Source organism: Gasterosteus aculeatus, chromosome 6 (genome assembly GCF_964276395.1).
Source record: "Gasterosteus aculeatus chromosome 6, fGasAcu3.hap1.1, whole genome shotgun sequence".
In the NCBI taxonomy this organism is placed as follows: domain Eukaryota; kingdom Metazoa; phylum Chordata; class Actinopteri; order Perciformes; family Gasterosteidae; genus Gasterosteus; species Gasterosteus aculeatus.
In genome coordinates, this window is record NC_135693.1 from 142,501 (window position 1) to 152,500 (window position 10,000).

Consider the following 10,000-nt stretch of genomic DNA (forward strand, 5'->3'; position numbering starts at 1 on the left):
ATCTCACGCTCTCTGGAACTGTTTAATTCATCCATCCACTGCACCTGCTGTTCTGACATCAGCATCCGAGAATAGTGTCCCGTACTGGGACATGGTCTGGCATATCCCGCTCTCTGGAACTATGTTCTGATTATTTCCTTCATCCACTGCACCTGCTGTTCTGACATCAGCATCCGAGAATAGTGTCCCGTACTGGGACATGGTCTGGCATATCCCGCTCTCTGGAACTATGTTCTGTTTATTTCCTTCATCCACTGCACCTGCTGGTCTGCCATCACTGTCCGGGAATAGTGTGTCGTTCTGGGACTTGGTCTGGTCTCTGCCGCTCTCTGGAACTCTTTATTCATCCATCATGTACACCTGCTGGTCTGCCATCACTGTCCGGGAATAGTGTACCGCTCTGGGACTTGGTCTGGTCTCTGCCGCTCTCTGGAGCTCTTTATTCATCCATCCACTGCACCTGCTGTTCTGCCATCACTGTTCGGGAATAGTGTACCGTTCTGGGACTTGGTCTGGTCTCTGCCGCTCTCTGGAACTCTTTATTCATCCATGCGGTACACCTGCTGTTCTGCCATCACTGTCCGGGAATAGTGTGTCGTTCTGGGTCATGGTCTGGGATATCACGCTCTCTGGAACTCTTTATTCATCCATGCGGTACACCTGCCGTTCTGCCATCACTGTCCGGGAATAGTGTGTCGTTCTGGGACTTGGTCTGGTCTCTGCCGCTCTCTGGAGCTCTGTATTCATCCATGCGGTACACCTGCTGTTCTGCCATCACTGTCCGGGAATAGTGTGTCGTTCTGGGACTTGGTCTGGTCTCTGCCGCTCTCTGGAGCTGTTTATTCATCCATGGGGTACACCTGCTGTTCTGCCATCACTGTCCGGGAATAGTGTGTCGTTCTGGGACTTGGTCTGGTCTCTGCCGCTCTCTGGAACTCTGTATTCATCCATGGGGTACACCTGCTGGTCTGCCATCACTGTCCGGGAACAGTGTGCCGTTCTGGGTCATGGTCTGGGTTCTGCCGCTCTCTGGAACTCTTTATTCATCCATGGGGTACACCTGCTGGTCTGCCATCACTGTCCGGGAATAGTGTGTCGTTCTGGGACTTGGTCTGGTCTCTGCCGCTCTCTGGAGCTCTGTATTCATCCATGCGGTACACCTGCTGTTCTGCCATCACTGTCCGGGAATAGTGTGTCGTTCTGGGACTTGGTCTGGTCTCTGCCGCTCTCTGGAACTCTGTATTCATCCATGGGGTACACCTGCTGGTCTGCCATCACTGTCCGGGAACAGTGTGCCGTTCTGGGTCATGGTCTGGGTTCTGCCGCTCTCTGGAACTCTGTATTCATCCATGCGGTACACCTGCTGTTCTGCCATCACTGTCCGGGAATAGTGTGTCGTTCTGGGACTTGGTCTGGTCTCTGCCGCTCTCTGGAGCTCTTTATTCATCCATCCACTGCACCTGCTGGTCTGCCATCACTGTCCGGGAATAGTGTGTCGTTCTGGGACTTGGTCTGGTCTCTGCCGCTCTCTGGAACTCTTTATTCATCCATGGGGTACACCTGCTGGTCTGCCATCACTGTCCGGGAACAGTGTGCCGTTCTGGGTCATGGTCTGGTCTCTGCCGCTCTCTGGAGCTGTTATTTTCCTCCATCCAGTACACCCACTGCTCTGCCATCACTGTCCGAAAATAGTGCTCCGAAATCGGGTAAGTCGCGCGGGGAGCCACCCCTGTATCTCGGCTCCAGGAGCCTCTTTCCGCCCGGGGCCTGGCCCACTATGCTTAGGTCCAGCTGGGGAACGCTCCCCCCGAAGCTCGGGGCCCTGTCCTGGAGATCTCTGTTTCCGAAAACCAGGTTTCTGAAATCTGCGACCTGGTGGCCCAGTGATGTGAGCTAAAAAAAAATTTATCGAAGCGATCTAAAAAAGCCCAGGCATTTTCTGAGCTTTCCTTCACATATTCCGACTTTTACTTAGTTTCTGACGGAGCCAAAAAAGTCCGGGTTTTTTTGCCCTCCTTATCGTCCCGACTGGAAACTTTAACCTTTTTTTTAAGTCAGAAAATTAAAGTCTTTTTCATCCAGGAGACCGACCCTTCCTTCAAAGTGTCCCAAATGGTCCTTCGTCGTCGGATATCTGTCGGGAAATACCGCTCCATGGAACTGTTTATTTCATCCATCCGCTGCACCTGCTGTTCTGCCATCAGTGTCCGACAATAGCGCTTCTTCATCGGATATCAGCCGGGATCTCACGCTCTCTGGAACTGTTTAATTCATCCATCCACTGCACCTGCTGTTCTGACATCAGCATCCGAGAATAGTGTCCCGTACTGGGACATGGTCTGGGATCTCCCGCTCCATGGAACTGTGTTCTGATTATTTCCTTCATCCACTGCACCTGCTGTTCTGACATCAGCATCCGAGAATAGTGTCCCGTACTGGGACATGGTCTGGGATCTCCCGCTCCATGGAACTTCGTATTCATCCGTCCACTGCACCTGCTGTTCTGACATCAGCATCCGAGAATAGTGTCCCGTACTGGGACATGGTCAGGGATCTCCCGCTGTCTGGAACTGTGTATTCATCCATCCGCTGCACCTGCTGTTCTGCCATCAGTGTCCGTGAACAGTGCTTCTTCATCGGATATCAGCCGGGATCTCACGCTCTCTGGAACTGTTTATTTCATCCATCCACTGCACCTGCTGTTCTGACATCAGCATCCGAGACTAGTGTCCCGTACTGGGACATGGTCTCGCATATCCCGCTCTCTGGAACTATGTTCTGATTATTTCCTTCATCCACTGCACCTGCTGTTCTGCCATCAGTGTCCGACAACAGCGCTTCATCATCGGATAACTGCCGTGAAATACCGCTCTCTGGATCTGCTCTGTTCTGGCAGGTAATCAGGGAGATTTTAAGTAGATGAGTGTCCGGGAATAGTGGGCCGTTCTGGGACTTGGTCTGGGATATCCCGCTCTCTGGAACTATGTTCTGTTTATTTCCTTCATCCAGTGCACCTGCTGTTCTGCCATCAGTGTCCGACAATAGCGCGCCGTTCTGGGACTTGGTCTGGGATATCCCGCTCTCTGGAACTATGTTCTGTTAATTTCCTTCATCCAGTGCACCTGCTGTTCTGCCATCAGTGTCCGACAATAGCGCTTCATCATCGGATATCTGTCGTGAAATACCGCTCTCTGGAACTGTGTATTAGTCCGTCCGCTGCACCTGCTGTTCTGACATCAGCATCCGAGAATAGTGCGCCGTTCTGGGACATGGTCTGGTCTCTGCCGCTCTCTGGAACTCTGTATTCATCCATGCGTTACACCTGCTGTTCTGACATCAGCATCCGAGAATAGTGTCCCGTTCTGGGACATGGTCTGGTCTCTGCCGCTCTCTGGAACTCTGTATTCATCCATGCGTTACACCTGCTGTTATGACATCAGCATCCGAGAATAGTGGGCCGTTGTGGGACATGGTCTGGGATATCACGCTGTCTGGAACTGTGTGTTCATCCGTCCACTGCACCTGCTGTTCTGCCATCAGCATCCGAGAATAGTGCCCCGTACTGGGACATCAGCCAGGACGCACCGCCGTCATCTCGTTCGTTCGCTCAGTCATCCATCCACGAAAGCTACCGATCAGCCACAGTGCCCGGAATGATGCCTCCTGCCGGGGTAGCGTCCGCTTGCTCCCCGACAGCCAGTTCTGCATGAGGCTCCGGTTCTTCCACCCCCGCCACTGTCCGAGGGTGTCCGAAAATACTGAGGTCTGAGTCGGATCCGAACCGCACAAACGTCGGTCTTCACGACTGGAGGCCTATGTTTCTAAAAACCGGGTTTCAGGAATCTGCGACCTGGTGGCCCAGTGATGTCGGCTGGAACTTTTTTTTTCCGGTCCGCTCAAAATTCTCCAGGCATTTTCTGAGCTTTCCTTCACATAGTCCGACTTTTACTTAGTTTCTGACGGAGCCAAAAAAGTCCGGGTTTTTTTGCCCTCCTTATCGTCCCGACTGGAAACTTTAACTCCGTATTTTAAGTCAGAAAATTAAAGTTCTTTTCATCCAGGAGACCGACCCTTCCTTCAAAGTGTCCCATGCAGTGCTTCGTCATCGGACATCGGCCGGGATCTCCCGCTCTCTGGAGCTCTTTATTCATCCATGCGGTACACCTGCTGGTCTGCCATCACTGTCCGGGAACAGTGTGTCGTTCTGGGACTTGGTCTGGGTTCTGCCGCTCTCTGGAGCTCTTTATTCATCCATCCACTGCACCTGCTGTTCTGCCATCACTGTCCGGGAATAGTGTGCCGTTCTGGGTCATGGTCTGGTCTCTGCCGCTCTCTGGAACTCTGTATTCATCCATGGGGTACACCTGCTGGTCTGCCATCACTGTCCGGGAACAGTGTGCCGTTCTGGGTCATGGTCTGGGTTCTGCCACTCTCTGGAACTCTCTGGAACTCTTTATTCATCCATGGGGTACACCTGCTGGTCTGCCATCACTGTCCGGGAACAGTGTGCCGTTCTGGGTCATGGTCTGGGTTCTGCCGCTCTCTGGAACTCTCTGGAACTCTTTATTCATCCATGGGGTACACCTGCTGGTCTGCCATCACTGTCCGGGAATAGTGTGTCGTTCTGGGACTTGGTCTGGTCTCTGCCGCTCTCTGGAGCTCTTTATTCATCCATGCGGTACACCTGCTGTTCTGCCATCACTGTCCGGGAATAGTGTGTCTTTCTGGGACTTGGTCTGGTCTCTGCCGCTCTCTGGAACTCTTTATTCATCCATGGGGTACACCTGCTGGTCTGCCATCACTGTCCGGGAACAGTGTGCCGTTCTGGGACTTGGTCTGGTCTCTGCCGCTCTCTGGAACTCTTTATTCATCCATGCGGTACACCTGCTGTTCTGCCATCACTGTCCGGGAATAGTGTGTCGTTCTGGGACTTGGTCTGGTCTCTGCCGCTCTCTGGAGCTCTGTATTCATCCATGCGGTACACCTGCTGTTCTGCCATCACTGTCCGGGAATAGTGTGTCGTTCTGGGACTTGGTCTGGTCTCTGCCGCTCTCTGGAGCTCTGTATTCATCCATGCGGTACACCTGCTGTTCTGCCATCACTGTCCGGGAATAGTGTGTCTTTCTGGGACTTGGTCTGGGTTCTGCCGCTCTCTGGAGCTCTTTATTCATCCATCCACTGCACCTGCTGTTCTGCCATCACTGTCCGGGAATAGTGTGTCGTTCTGGGACTTGGTCTGGTCTCTGCCGCTCTCTGGAGCTCTTTATTCATCCATGCGGTACACCTGCTGGTCTGCCATCACTGTCCGGGAACAGTGTGCCGTTCTGGGTCATGGTCTGGGTTCCGCCGCTCTCTGGAACTCTTTATTCATCCATGGGGTACACCTGCTGGTCTGCCATCACTGTCCGGGAATAGTGTGTCGTTCTGGGTCATGGTCTGGTCTCTGCCGCTCTCTGGAACTCTTTATTCATCCATGCGGTACACCTGCTGTTCTGCCATCAGTGTCCGGGAACAGTGTGCCGTTCTGGGTCATGGTCTGGGATATCACGCTCTCTGGAACTCTGTATTCATCCATCATGTACACCTGCTGGTCTGCCATCACTGTCCGGGAATAGTGTACCGTTCTGGGTCATGGTCTGGTCTCTGCCGCTCTCTGGAACTCTGTATTCATCCATGGGGTACACCTGCTGGTCTGCCATCACTGTCCGGGAATAGTGTGTCGTTCTGGGACTTGGTCTGGTCTCTGCCGCTCTCTGGAGCTCTTTATTCATCCATGCGGTACACCTGCTGTTCTGCCATCACTGTCCGGGAATAGTGTGCCGTTCTGGGTCATGGTCTGGTCTCTGCCGCTCTCTGGAACTCTCTGGAACTCTTTATTCATCCATGGGGTACACCTGCTGGTCTGCCATCACTGTCCGGGAACAGTGTGCCGTTCTGGGTCATGGTCTGGGTTCTGCCGCTCTCTGGAGCTGTTATTTTCATCCATGCGGTACACCTGCTGGTCTGCCATCACTGTCCGGGAACAGTGTGCCGTTCTGGGTCATGGTCTGGTCTCTGCCGCTCTCTGGAACTCTGTATTCTTCCATGCGGTACACCTGCTGGTCTGCCATCACTGTCCGGGAACAGTGTGCCGTTCTGGGTCATGGTCTGGTCTCTGCCGCTCTCTGGAGCTCTTTATTCATCCATCCACTGCACCTGCTGGTCTGCCATCACTGTCCGGGAATAGTGTGTCGTTCTGGGACTTGGTCTGGTCTCTGCCGCTCTCTGGAACTCTTTATTCATCCATGGGGTACACCTGCTGGTCTGCCATCACTGTCCGGGAACAGTGTGCCGTTCTGGGTCATGGTCTGGTCTCTGCCGCTCTCTGGAGCTGTTATTTTCCTCCATGCGGTACACCCACTGCTCTGCCATCACTGTCCGAAAATAGTGCTCCGAAATCGGGTAAGTCGCGCGGGGGGCCACCCCTGTATCTCGGCTCCAGGAGCGTCTTTCCGCCCGGGGCCTGGCCCACTATGCTTAGGTCCAGCTGGGGAACGCTCCCCCCGAAGCTCGGGGCCCTGTCCTGGAGATCTCTGTTTCCGAAAACCAGGTTTCTGAAATCTGCGACCTGGTGGCCCAGTGATGTGAGCTAAAAAAAAATTTATCGAAGCGATCTAAAAAAGCCCAGGCATTTTCTGGGCTTTCCTTCACATATTCCGACTTTTACTTAGTTTCTGACGGAGCCAAAAAAGTCCGGGTTTTTTTCGCTCCACATAGTCCCGACTGGAAACTTTAACTTTTTTTTTTTTCCATTATTTCACCCGCGGAGGTCCGCAAACACCTCCAGGGGCCCACAACGGCCGAATTAAGCCAGGAAAAAGACACCAGAACCCGGATCTCTTTACCAGACACCCCCAGAGCCCGGAACTCGGACCCAAACACCTCCAGAGGCCCACAACGGCCGAATCGAACCCGGAAAAAGACGCCAGAACCCGGATCTCTTTACCAGACACCCCCAGAGCCCGGAACTCGGACCCAAACACCTCCAGAGGCCCACAACGGCCGAATCGAACCCGGAAAAAGACGCCAGAACCCGGATCTCTTTACCAGACACCCCCAGAGCCCGGAACTCGGACCCAAACACCTCCAGAGGCCCACAACGGCCGAATTGGACCCGGAAAAAGACGCCAGAACCCGGATCTCTTTACCAGACACCCCCAGAGCCCGGAACTCGGACCCAAACACCTCCAGAGGCCCACAACGGCCGAATTAAACCCGGAAAAAGACACCAGAACCCGGATCTCTTTACCAGACACCCCCAGAGCCCGGAACTCGGACCCAAACACCTCCAGAGGCCCACAACGGCCGAATTGAACCCGGAAAAAGACGCCAGAACCCGGATCTCTTTACCAGACACCCCCAGAGCCCGGATGAGCTCCACAAACACCTCCAGAGGCCCACAACGGCCGAATTGGACCCGGAAAAAGACGCCAGAACCCGGATCTCTTTACCAGACACCCCCAGAGCCCGGATGAGCTCCACAAACACCTCCAGAGGCCCACAACGGCCGAATTGGACCCGGAAAAAGACGCCAGAACCCGGATCTCTTTACCAGACACCCCCAGAGCCCGGATGAGCTCCACAAACACCTCCAGAGGCCCACAACGGCCGAATTGGACCCGGAAAAAGACGCCAGAACCCGGATCTCTTTACCAGACACCCCCAGAGCCCGGATGAGCTCCACAAACACCTCCAGAGGCCCACAACGGCCGAATTGGACCCGGAAAAAGACGCCAGAACCCGGATCTCTTTACCAGACACCCCCAGAGCCCGGATGAGCTCCACAAACACCTCCAGAGGCCCACAACGGCCGAATTGGACCCGGAAAAAGACGCCAGAACCCGGATCTCTTTACCAGACACCCCCAGAGCCCGGATGAGCTCCACAAACACCTCCAGAGGCCCACAACGGCCGAATTGGACCCGGAAAAAGACGCCAGAACCCGGATCTCTTTACCAGACACCCCCAGAGCCCGGATGAGCTCCACAAACACCTCCAGAGGCCCACAACGGCCGAATTGGACCCGGAAAAAGACGCCAGAACCCGGATCTCTTTACCAGACACCCCCAGAGCCCGGATGAGCTCCACAAACACCTCCAGAGGCCCACAACGGCCGAATTGGACCCGGAAAAAGACGCCAGAACCCGGATCTCTTTACCAGACACCCCCAGAGCCCGGATGAGCTCCACAAACACCTCCAGAGGCCCACAACGGCCGAATTGGACCCGGAAAAAGACGCCAGAACCCGGATCTCTTTACCAGACACCCCCAGAGCCCGGATGAGCTCCACAAACACCTCCAGAGGCCCACAACGGCCGAATTGGACCCGGAAAAAGACGCCAGAACCCGGATCTCTTTACCAGACACCCCCAGAGCCCGGATGAGCTCCACAAACACCTCCAGAGGCCCACAACGGCCGAATTGGACCCGGAAAAAGACGCCAGAACCCGGATCTCTTTACCAGACACCCCCAGAGCCCGGATGAGCTCCACAAACACCTCCAGAGGCCCACAACGGCCGAATTGGACCCGGAAAAAGACGCCAGAACCCGGATCTCTTTACCAGACACCCCCAGAGCCCGGATGAGCTCCACAAACACCTCCAGAGGCCCACAACGGCCGAATTGGACCCGGAAAAAGACGCCAGAACCCGGATCTCTTTACCAGACACCCCCAGAGCCCGGATGAGCTCCACAAACACCTCCAGAGGCCCACAACGGCCGAATTGGACCCGGAAAAAGACGCCAGAACCCGGATCTCTTTACCAGACACCCCCAGAGCCCGGAACTCGGACCCAAACACCTCCAGAGGCCCACAACGGCCGAATTGAACCCGGAAAAAGACGCCAGAACCCGGATCTCTTTGCCAGACACCCCCAGAGCCCGGAACTCGGACCCAAACACCTCCAGAGGCCCACAACGGCTGAATTGAACCCGGAAAAAGACGCCAGAACCCGGGTCTCTTTACCAGACACCCCCAGAGCCCGGAACTCGGACCCAAACACCTCCAGAGGCCCACAACGGCCGAATTGGACCCGGAAAAAGACGCCAGAACCCGGATCTCTTTACCAGACACCCCCAGAGCCCGGATGAGCTCCACAAACACCTCCAGAGGCCCACAACGGCCGAATCGAACCCGGAAAAAGACGCCAGAACCCGGATCTCTTTGCCAGACACCCCCAGAGCCCGGAACTCGGACCCAAACACCTCCAGAGGCCCACAACGGCCGAATTGAACCCGGAAAAAGACGCCAGAACCCGGATCTCTTTGCCAGACACCCCCAGAGCCCGGAACTCGGACCCAAACACCTCCAGAGGCCCACAACGGCCGAATTGGACCCGGAAAAAGACGCCAGAACCCGGATCTCTTTACCAAACACCCCCAGAGCCCGGAACTCGGACCCAAACACCTCCAGAGGCCCACAACGGCCGAATTGAACCCGGAAAAGGACGCCAGAGCCCGGGTTCCGCTCCATGCCGCACACCACACCTGCAATACCGACCTCTCCCACCGGAGGGAGACAGAGGGCGCCTTCCACCCTGACTGCTGCCCGGGTGAGAGACACTATTCCTGGGGGGACTCTTTATCAGACTCCCCTTAACTAAAAGGGACTGCTGCCCGGGAAAGAGACACTATTCCTGGGGGGGCCTTCTACCAGACCCCCCCTGCCCCAACACACCATCCCCAATTTCACAAGTGTTCACATAGCATATTCAGTCACAACTTGTCCGTTTCAAACACCCACACCTGCAATACCGACCTCTCCCACCGGAGGGAGACAGAGGGAACCTTCCCCCCCACGACTGCTCCCCGGGAAACAGACACTATTCCTGGGGGGACTCTTTATCAGACTCCCCTGAACTAAGCCGGACTCCTGCCCGGGAAAGAGACACTATTCCTGGGGGGGCCTTCTACCAGACCCCCCCTGCCCCAACACACCATCCCCAATTTCACAAGTGTTCA